Below are 10,838 nucleotides of genomic sequence, written 5' to 3' on the forward strand. Positions count from 1 at the left end.
TAATGTGAATCAAAAGAAAATCTGGGCTCTTTAGTTCATTCATCAAATATTTATCGAGCATCAATTATGTGCCAGGCACTATGCCAGACAATGAAGATGTATAGACATCAATAAAATAAACCTCTTCCTCCAAGAGTTTACAATCAATGCAGAGCAACAACTTCTACACAAATGTATTTCTCAATTTACAAACCATACAAAACACGTAAAAGTAATTTAGTGGGTTCAGAGAAGTAAGAGCTAATAAAAGTAACTTGGGGCTCAAACAACTAGAAAAATTTCTAAAAAGCCTCTTGGAAGAAATGCTACTTGAATAGGTTGTGGAGAAAACTAGTGATTCTAAGAGGCGGAGGTGAAGAAAGAGTGAGTGCATTTCAGGCATCAGGGATAGTCTGTGAAAAATCATAGATAAAGGAAAAGAAATACCTTGTAATGAGAACAGCAAATAACCCAGTTTCTTAACATTAAAGTATATCATGGGGAGTAATGTGTAGTATGCTCAGGAAGATAGTAGAATCAGATTGTAAAAAAAAAATGTGCTTATATATTGTTGTTTGTTGCTGTTGTTACTATTGCTGCTGTGATAGTTGTTTTAAATACTAGAGAGAAAACCAGTCCATCAGTTAAGATGACAGATAGATACCAGAGAATTCTGTACTTTTACTAAAAGCATTAGGGAGGCTTAAAATATTTGAAGAGAGGAGCAATGTGGGTAGACATATGTTGAAGAAATATCAATTTAGCAGTTGTTTCATAGGGTGGACAAGAAAGGCAAAGCAAAAAAAAATATGAATTTACTGCATTAACTAAGGCAAGAAGTGCATGAGGCTCACTAGATAGATGCTCCATGTGGGCAGAGAGCAAGGGACAAATGGGAGATGTGTTGGAAAGATCGAATGAACAACATTTGTCACTCAATGGGATGACCTTCAAGGTCTCTTCCAGCTCAAAACTGGCTGTTTCTGTGGCAGGAAGAAGAGCCTAATGAATACACTAATAGGATTTTTAGGCCATAGTTAAATTTGACACCTCCAAAACTTCATCTCCTTCTTAAATAAACACTGTAAGTTGAAATTCTAGTCATACATCTTTGTCCCTTTACCTGAAGCCTATGAAACTTGCTGAAATGCATGTGTGGAAAGGCATGTTTTAAGCTTGTTATTTAGATCTTTGTGGAAAGGAAAGATATGAGATTACTTTAATGGGAAGAGGGGGCAGAAGAGTTCCCTCTAAAAAATGGACAGGAAACAAACAAACAAATAAAAAAAGGACTTGGAACCAGGCTTCTCAGGTTCTAATCCGGCCTCTTTTGTGAATTTGATTATTCATTTATAAAATAAGGATACTCTTACTTAATAAGTGTTTTTCAAACTGTAGTGTACAATACAAATGTGGATTGTTACTACAGGAAAGTCTGGGGACAAATATAAAACCTGCCAACATCATAAATTTCCCTTGGTCCCTAAAGTACCAAAGAAATGTGCATTAATTAAATGACTCCATAAATATTATCTCATTCAAGAAGAAACTGCTATTACTATCCCTCTTCTATAGTGGAGGAAACAGAGGCAGGCAGATTAAGTGACTCATCAAGGTCATACAGCTAGTAAGTGTCTCAGGTAATATTTGATTTCGGATCTTCCTGACTCCACACCCAGTAATTTATCCAAAGTGCCACCTATTTTGTCCCATATAATCCTATTCTCACTTCTCCCTTTTCCTCTTCCTCCTGAGCTCTGAAATCTCAGGCTTTGGTTAACAGACATTTATATGACCTCCTCTCTGCAAAGCTTTGGTCTAGGCCATAGGATAATAGATTTGGAGAAGGAAGGCATACCAGCAGCCGTCCAAACCAATATGTTTATTTTTCTAGTGGAGAAAATTAAGGCCTAGAGAACTGTGGGCTTGTCTAAGCTCCCACAAATATTAGGAGCAGAGAGCCAGAATTAGGTTATAGATATTGGGTCCAAAAGCATCACTCTCCATCCCTCTGCCTTGAGAAAAACAAAAAGTTAATAATAAATACAGATTCTACTCCCAAATAATATCAGGCTAGTATCAAATTCAGTGAGGCTTCCATACACAAAGTTATTTTTTCACTAAGACCTCTTCTCAGAAACACAAATAAGTTTGCCCAGGGATGCTACACCCCAGCCCCAAACCAAGAGGTTCTAGGTGATGTGATTCATTCTGGGCACAAACACACTCACACAGGGATCTGGAAGTAGCCCCGGATCTCCAGCTTCCCACATGTGCTATACTCACCATCTTTCTCTGACCCCCGAGGAAAGGAGGCTATGGGCATGAGAGAGCCACAAGTACTGAAATAAGCTTCTCAAATGGCGTGAGAGAATGCTCACATGCACACATCAAGAAGAAAGTATAATATAGGGGAAATTCTGCAGCACTTGTAGTCAGAGGTTCTGAGTTCAAATGTCAATTCTGTCACTTCTGACCTGCGTGACCTCAGACAAATCCCTTTCAAAGGACTTCAGTTTCCTCTCAAACCCCTTTGTCCTCCAAATCTAGATTCTCTAGCTTACTATGCTCTAACTTATTAGAGTTATAGTTGGCTCCAGACCAGTACCTGTTCCAAATGATGCTTGGAAAATCCAACCTGGCTAAGGATACCAGCTGCCCGGGGAACTAGCTCCCAAAGATTCCAAAGTTCCCCACAGACCCATGCTCATCACTAAAACCTATCATTCACAACACTGAGGGAACCCAGGCTATTGAAGAATTGTGACTGTACATAATGCATCCCCTTGGAAGATCAAAAGAACCACTTCTCTAAAGCATTGGAAAGTTTTGTTCCCTACTATAATTTTTTTTTTTTAAAAAATAATAAATCCTTAACTGCTTGACACTGATCTGTGCATCGCTAGCTCCCATTTGCAATCACCCCCACACTCCCACTGGTGGAGGCTCTCACAGCCACACACAAGCAGGCTCCCTGTCACCCTCACATGCTTTCACTCGCTCACACCTACCACGATGGAGTGGGCCCAGCGGCTGACAATCACTCTGGTGGCACAGCCAAACACACTTCATCCTACGGGCATTTCCTAGGTTACCAGCTCCTAACCATGGGATGGAAGGGCCTCCGAGGCAGGAAACTCACCCTCCCCCATTTCCCCAATTATCAGCCTTTTCTCCATGTTACATACTCACTCCAGAGGCATTGCTCACTCCTAGGCACATGAAAACAAACCTGGTGTTGCAAATCTTCCCCTGTCAGCCTTTCCAAACTGAGCAATAGGAGGCATTATGGTATTGGGAAGAGAAGTGGACTCCAACTGAGAGCAGTCTGAAGATTGAAATATTTACTAGCTATGTGACAGAGAAACCTCACTACTCCAGACCTTAATTCCTGAGGTGTCAAATAGGGTTATTAATAATGCCTAGTTTGCATGCATTATCTCACTAGTTGTTGTAAGGAATATAACTCTGTAAAGTAGGTGGTGCTCTGAACCTATAAAATCCCATTTTATAGGTGGAGAAACTGAGGACCAGAGAGATTACATATCTTGCCCAAGGGGTATTCAAGTCAGGATCTGAACTCAGTTCTGGAACTAAGTCCAGTGGTATACTCATTCTACCATTTAGCTGCCCTAGTAATATATCTACAGAGTTTATCAGCCCTAAAGCATTTCAGATTTGTGAACTATAATCACTGCCATTTCTTTCTTTAGAATCAATATGAAGAATATAGGATTAGGTATCAAAGACCTGAATTCAAATTATGGCTCTCACATTTAACTACCTATTTGACTCTGAGACTATTATCTAATATCTTGGGCTTTTTCTTCTATGAAATGAGAGCATTAGACCTAGTTTCAATTTCATGATCCTATAATCCTACTTTCCTCAAAAGAATTCAGAGGTATTGTCTAGACTTTAAAGCCAATTTTGTTTTCCCTTTTGGAGGGGTCCAACTTTACCTATCTTCCAGATAAAAAGACACAGTAAAACCTGGCTTTGTTGTTCTAGGATGGAGGAGCAGGGGATGAGGAGGAGGAGGAACCGAGCTAATGCCAGGCATTCCAAAGAGCAGCCCTCCCCCAGGGAGTCGGGTGCCAGATTTTGTGGGCTCGGCAGGAGACTGAAATAGACCAGGCCTGGCAGCAGAGTTCCTGGATCCCTGCATTGCCAATGGGTGGACAGCTGAAACCCACGGTGACCTAGTTAGGGGAGGTTTGCGTTTGGGCAGTGGTTTGCTGTCTCTAGCCCCCTCCTACTTCGGACAGCTCTAGTCTAAAACAGAATCACTTCAAGTGGGATCTGGAGGTAACTGACAATTTATAAGGTCTTCAGAAAAGCTCTTTGACCAATACAGAATGAAAACACAAAGATGGAACAGTGAGAAGGTGAAGCAAGAAAGAGAGGCTATGTGAAGACAGTCTAAAGAACAAGGACCTGGATTAGAAGTTCCATTCTGACACTTATTATGGGTTTTGCTATTTCCTACCTGACAAATAATTTAACCTCCTTGGAAACCTTAATTTACCCATCTGTGAAATGAGAATAATATAATATTAATCATTCAGTAATTCATTAATAATAATAAAATAACAAAATCCATAATTCTAAACCTGAGAGGAACCTAATCAATCTTGTGGTCCTACCTTCTCATTTCACAGGTAAGGAAATTGAGACCAAGAGTAGTTGTATGAAGTGTCCAAGCTCATACAAATAGAAGAATTAGACATGGGATTTGAACTTGGATCATCTTACTCCACAATCAGTATTATTTCTACTACAAGTATGAGATGATTTCTGAAGTCTTTTTAGCTTTAAATGGATAAAGCTATGATTTGTATGAAGAGCAGCTAGGTGGTGCAGTGGATAGAGTGTCAGTCCTGGAGTCACAAAGATTCATCTCAAGGAGATGATCCAACTCAGATCTAACTTCAGACACTTACTAGCTGTGTGACACTAGGAAAGTCACTTAACCCTGTTTGCCTCAGTTTGCTCATCTGTAAAATGAGTTGGAGTAGGGAATGGCAAAACATTTCAGTATGTTTGCTAAGAAAACATTTGGTCATGAAGAGTCAGATATGACTGGAACAACAGAAACCAAAAATGACCTATATAGTTACTAAAAATTCACTACTCTTCTCAGTATCTGTTAAATGAGTTGTTTGAGCTAGGTGATCTCTCAGGACCTTTTAAACTACCTATAATCATCCCTGTTACTTTAATGCTGAGACCCACTACATGGAACCAAAATGCATATGTATTTTTTTTTCCTTTCTTCTCCCTTTTACAATCAGCCAAGACCAAGTCTGGTATATAAACTCAAAAGTGCTACAATGGAAGTTTTTGCTTTCCTGAGAGAAAAATTATTCTCCAATAATTTTGTACACAAGCTTTTGAGTCTCACAAACCTTAATTTTGATCCAAAAGTCTTTAGTCTCACTTTAGATGGATAAAACTAGAAGAGACATTAGAATGTTGGCATTGGACAAAGCCTTAGAATATAGAATGTTTATATTTGATGACTTCTTGGTAAAGAACGGAAAACAATCTGAGAATTAGGAACAGTTAAACAAATTGTGGTATGTGGATTTAGTGTAACATTATTACCCTAGAAGACACTGGATATGGAAAAGCATAGGAAGAATTATATGAGCTGATACAGAGCAAAATAAATAAGCAACACAATATACACAATTAAAGCAATGAGGATATGAAAGAACAATTTATAATAGTAAATTGAAAATGTATACTGTAACAATATATAATGTACAATAGCCAAGGTTAGACATCTTTCATACTTGAAGAGAACCAAAATGATATCATTATGTTAGAATAGAGTTACAATGTGTCCGACCATGGTTGGTCAGACTAATATGAGCTCAGAATGCTCTGCCACAGATTGGATACACATAGTCCTGTGGTTTCTCAAATTTTGCTAATTTTTCATTTCCTTTGGGCTAATTCAATCCTGCTTTGCTCATAGAGCAAATGGTACTGCATATGATGAGGGCACGCCATGCTGGGCGGTCCTGTGTCAGTGTCTCCCATGTCATACAATTGATTCTAAAATTCTTAAGAGAGCATTTGCCCTGTGTGAGTTCTCCATAAATTTTTTGGGGAAGTGGACATTTGGCATTTGCAAAGGTGGAGGACTACGGTCATGGAATATTACATACAATGTCAACTCAGGGACCATAGGATGATTGATTTAAAAGCTGGAAAGAACTTGAAAAGACATGTCTATTCGTGTTTTTACAGATTAGGAAATTAAAACTCATATAGGTAATGAGCATCAAACATGGAATTTGAACCTAGATTTCTTGTCAGTGCAAAATCAATGATTTTTATGTTAGCTTTTCAAGGTGGCATTTTTTCCCTCCTTTTTTTTTTTTTTTTTTTTTTTTAAATCTTTGTTTCAAGGGCTGATTTGGTGAGGAACAGGGAAAGAAGAAGGTTTTGTTTGTTTGTTTGTTTAAAAAGATCACACTGAAATAAAATTCTTTTAAAACAGATTGAAATATTGGAAGTCAAGATAGCAAGTCAACAAACAAGTACTATCAGCCAAATTCAGATGCATGTAATGGCATCGCCTTCCTTCTGTCATGATCATCTTCAAAAACAAAGGACAAACAATTAATAGCCATGCATTCTGTTAAGTGATGGGAATACATATAGAAGCAAAAACAAAACAAATAAATCCTTGTTCTCAAGACACTTAGCTTTTAATGAAGGAAGACAACACATAAAACACAGAACGAAAAATCAGGGAGAGAAAAGTACTTTCTTAGGGGAAAGGCTACAAAGTTAGAGAATCAGAATCGGAGATACAAGAGGAAAGAAAGACAGCAGCTAGTACTCCTTCAAAATGGATATTGCTGGAAAAATTCCCAATGAGAGAAGGGGACTGCAGAGGCAGAATGACCTTCCAGGGTGAGAAAGCCATGGGAGTAGAAATTGTCCAGGATGAGAAGAAAGTTAAAGTGATGAAAAAGTCTATAGAGCAAAAAGAGCAGTTGAGAGAACAGGAAAAGGGTGACTGGCCTAGCCACATGCTCAAAATTGAGTTTCTGGGAGGAACTCACCAAAGAGAGTTTGCCCATCAAAGATAAAGAGATCTTCCAGGCTAAGAAGGCTGAAGGGACAGAATGATCTTCTAGCATCCTTATTAGAAGGAAGCTCATAGATCATATAGTCCCATGCCCTCATTTTACAAATAAGGAAAAAGAAATACCTCAGAGAGGTAACTTGATCTGCCCAGAATTGCACAAATAAAAAGCCACAACTGGAATCTGAACCAAAGCCCCCTGAGGCCAGATGCTATATTCTTTCCACTAGCAGCCTCTCCAGCTCTCCCAGCCTCACCCCTAGTTAGTGACAGAGTGGGACTGTGAGCAGACACAATGTGGAGAGCAAGCTGGAGCAGCCTATCATTCAAGATCCTTTTGTTATTTACTGTAAGAAGACTCATCATTAAAGGAGCTCTTCTGATATTCAAGTGGGTGGCAAAATGTGGGTTTGTTTAAAATGTGCTCTAATGTGTAAGCAATTGCTGAGGCAAATGTGAAGGAAGAGAAGAAATCTCCTGGTACAATTGATTGCAATACTACAACGAGAAGCTGGGCTTTCAACTTCAAAAATAAGATGTGGCAAAATTGACAAGATAAAGGATCTAATGGAGGAGATGCTGTGAGATAATTTGAAAGCACACAAATATACCGAGATTTCAGTAGTGTTCATCTGACATAGTTATAAAGTAAGTGATATTAATCAGTGAGTTAAGCTTGAGAATGAGTTGTGGGTAGATATATAACATTGTAGAAAGGATGCAGTGAAAACTGATTTACTGAAGAGCTGTATCTCCCAAATCAGAAACATGGCATCCTTTAAGCTCCACCCTGGATTGTAGCCTCTGGTGAAGGATTTATAAGGAACGATGTGTGCCTTAGCTGTGGATACAATATCATAAACCCTTTCTATGGGGGTTGCAAGAAATTTTTTCTTTTTTTTTTTTACTGTCATGGTCAGATTCAAAGATATAAAATGATACATTTGATAACTTTTGCCTTCCCTACCAAAGCCCATTCCAATCTGGCCTTTAGAACATTCCCCAAATAATCTTCCTCTTCCTATAGATCTTGCTATTTTATTCTTCTGCTCCAAAATCTTAAATGGCTTCCAAAGATAAATTTGAATTCTTTGCCTGAAATTTCATAATCTGTCTTCAGCTATCTTGCAAGATCCATGTAATGTTCTTAGTACAAAAAAAAAAAAAAATCACTATTTCTCAGAGTCAGGAAGACATAAATTCTAACCCTGCCATGGGAGCTAGATTTATAAGCCAACTCACTTTTCTAATTCACTAAGTCTCATTATTCTCTCCTATAAAATGAGAGGGGATGGACTTGAGGGTCTTTGTATTTTCTTCCAGCTCCAAATCTAATTTTGTAATCAATTAATCAAAAAGCAATATGAAGCATTTACTATTTGGCAGGGATTGCACTGGCTATTGGGAATATAAAGATCAAAGTGAAAACCAAGCCTTTCCTCAAGTAGTTTACAATCTAGTCAAACCTTCACTGTCTCTATGCTCCAGACTAAGGATATTACTTTCTATCTGTCCCTTAAAATACAGCTTCTAATTCTTGTTCCCTTATTTTTGCTTATACCATTGCTAGTGTCTAGATTTTTTTCTTATCTTCTTACCTGTAGAATTCCTATTCAATCCACCCAATCCACAGCTCCAACTACAAAAATTGGACATAGTATTTAATCATGTTTGTTGAATTGAACAGGCAGATGATACCAAAATGCCACCCACATCAATATATAGTTATTTGCCGCTTTTAAAAATATAATTGGTTTCATTTTTATGATATTCTTTGTTTGCCAAGACTAGCACCTTCCAATTCTCTTCTTGAACACAGTGTTCATAATCGTAGCTTTGGAACTGGAAAGAACTCAAAGATGGGGGAGATCTCTGCATGTTAATTGGCATCATGGAAGGTGCCCATAGAAAAATTAAAGACTAGAGGGCAGGTGGAGGATAGAAAAGGCAAACTAGATGGGAGGGGATGAAAACAAAAGCATGTGTAAAGGTGTTTCTTTTGACAAGGCAAGGATAAGAACTAACATTGTTAGAAGTTAGAGCAAAAGAAGAAAAAAAAAGGGTTGCTGTAGAGAAGTATGTGTGTGTGTGTGTGTGTGTGTGTGTGTATGCATCTATGTGTTTACATATAGATAGATGATAGATAAGTAGGTAGATAATCAGAACCTGGAGCAAAAAAAAGAAAAAATGAAGGATGGTATAGCTAGAAGTGTTTATGTGTGTGTGTGTGTGTGTGTGTACATGCAAAGGAAATTGGGAGATTTTATGCATACAGACATGAACATAAATGCACTTGCTAAGTATAAAACATATATGTGTATATGCATGTATATAGTGAGCATAAAACATATATAAACTGAAATATGTATATAGGCATAAATTTAGGTAAGTACAGAAATGTACTTACCCACTAACATAAATGAATAGATGATTTCTTCAATGTGACTATTTTATCTAGCTGTAGAAATTAAAACTCATTAATATCTGTCCAAACTATGAAACTCTTGATGTATCCTCCCATAAATTCCATACAGGGCATCTACCCAATGAGTCAGGGACCTTCCTCTCTTTCTCATAACTTCAGAAAGATGCCAGTGGACCATACTAACTGCTCACTGATCAACCCTGGTTCTTTCCATCTGACTTACCCATCTTATTTTTTATCATACATTTCTTTGATGACATTCACTGATGGTTGGTTGACATTTAAAACCATTCACTCTTGGGTCCTATCTACCATCCCAGGCTTATTTCATTTTATTCTCCTTCATATACTCAAGGTTTAAACAAATGGGTCTTCTTGTCTCTCTCATATATCTCCCTTCATCAGTCTTATGCATGGATGCCTCCCATTTCCTGGAATATACTCCATTTCCTTTGGCTTAAGTTTCCTTTTGAGCCCAATGACACTTCCTAAATAAGGATTTTCCTAATCCTCCCCTCACCTTTTTCTACCTTCTGGTGTTTTATTTTTTTATTTTATTTTATTTTATATTGGTTATACTGGTATTATATAGTTTTGGCTAGCTTCACTTAGCACTTACTATTTTGCCTGGCTTCAAAGGCATAGAACATGATACTCAATAGTGTCCCATTTTCCCTTTCCCCTCCCCCACTGCTTTCATAACTTCTTATGTGTATTGTTATCCTTTTAGATTGCAAACTCCTTCCAGGTAAGGACTGACTTTCTTTTAAGTAATTGTATCTCCTGGATGCCTGGCAAATAGTAATCACTTAATAAATTTCAATTTGATTGGATTAGATTGAATATGAAGAGAGATGAGACTTCCAATCAACAAATCAAAAGGCATTTATTAGACCCCACTATGTGGCAAGCATTATGTTACCAATCAAGGGCACAAAGAAAAAGGTTAAGGATCTCCTGCCCTCAAGAAGTCTAAATTCTAATAGAGAAAACAACATAGATTCATAGATAGACAGAAAGACAGACAGACAGACATAGACATAATAATAATAATATGTAGACAGGATGAATGAACATAGTTTGGGAAAGGGGCATATTTGCAATTAGGAAGATCAGGAAAAGGTTCATATCAAAGAAGAGAATCTTTAAGCTGAATCCTGATAGAAGTCAGGGATTCAAAGAAGTAGAGATGAGGAGAAAGAGAGCATTCCAGGCATAAAAAAAGTCAATGAAACAGTATAGGGACAGAAAATGAACTGTTGTGTGTGGGGAACAAGAAGAAGAATGATTATACTGTAGATTATATGAAAAGGAGCAATGCAGAGAGAA

Source organism: Sarcophilus harrisii, chromosome 6, assembly GCF_902635505.1.
Source record: "Sarcophilus harrisii chromosome 6, mSarHar1.11, whole genome shotgun sequence".
NCBI lineage: Eukaryota > Metazoa > Chordata > Mammalia > Dasyuromorphia > Dasyuridae > Sarcophilus > Sarcophilus harrisii.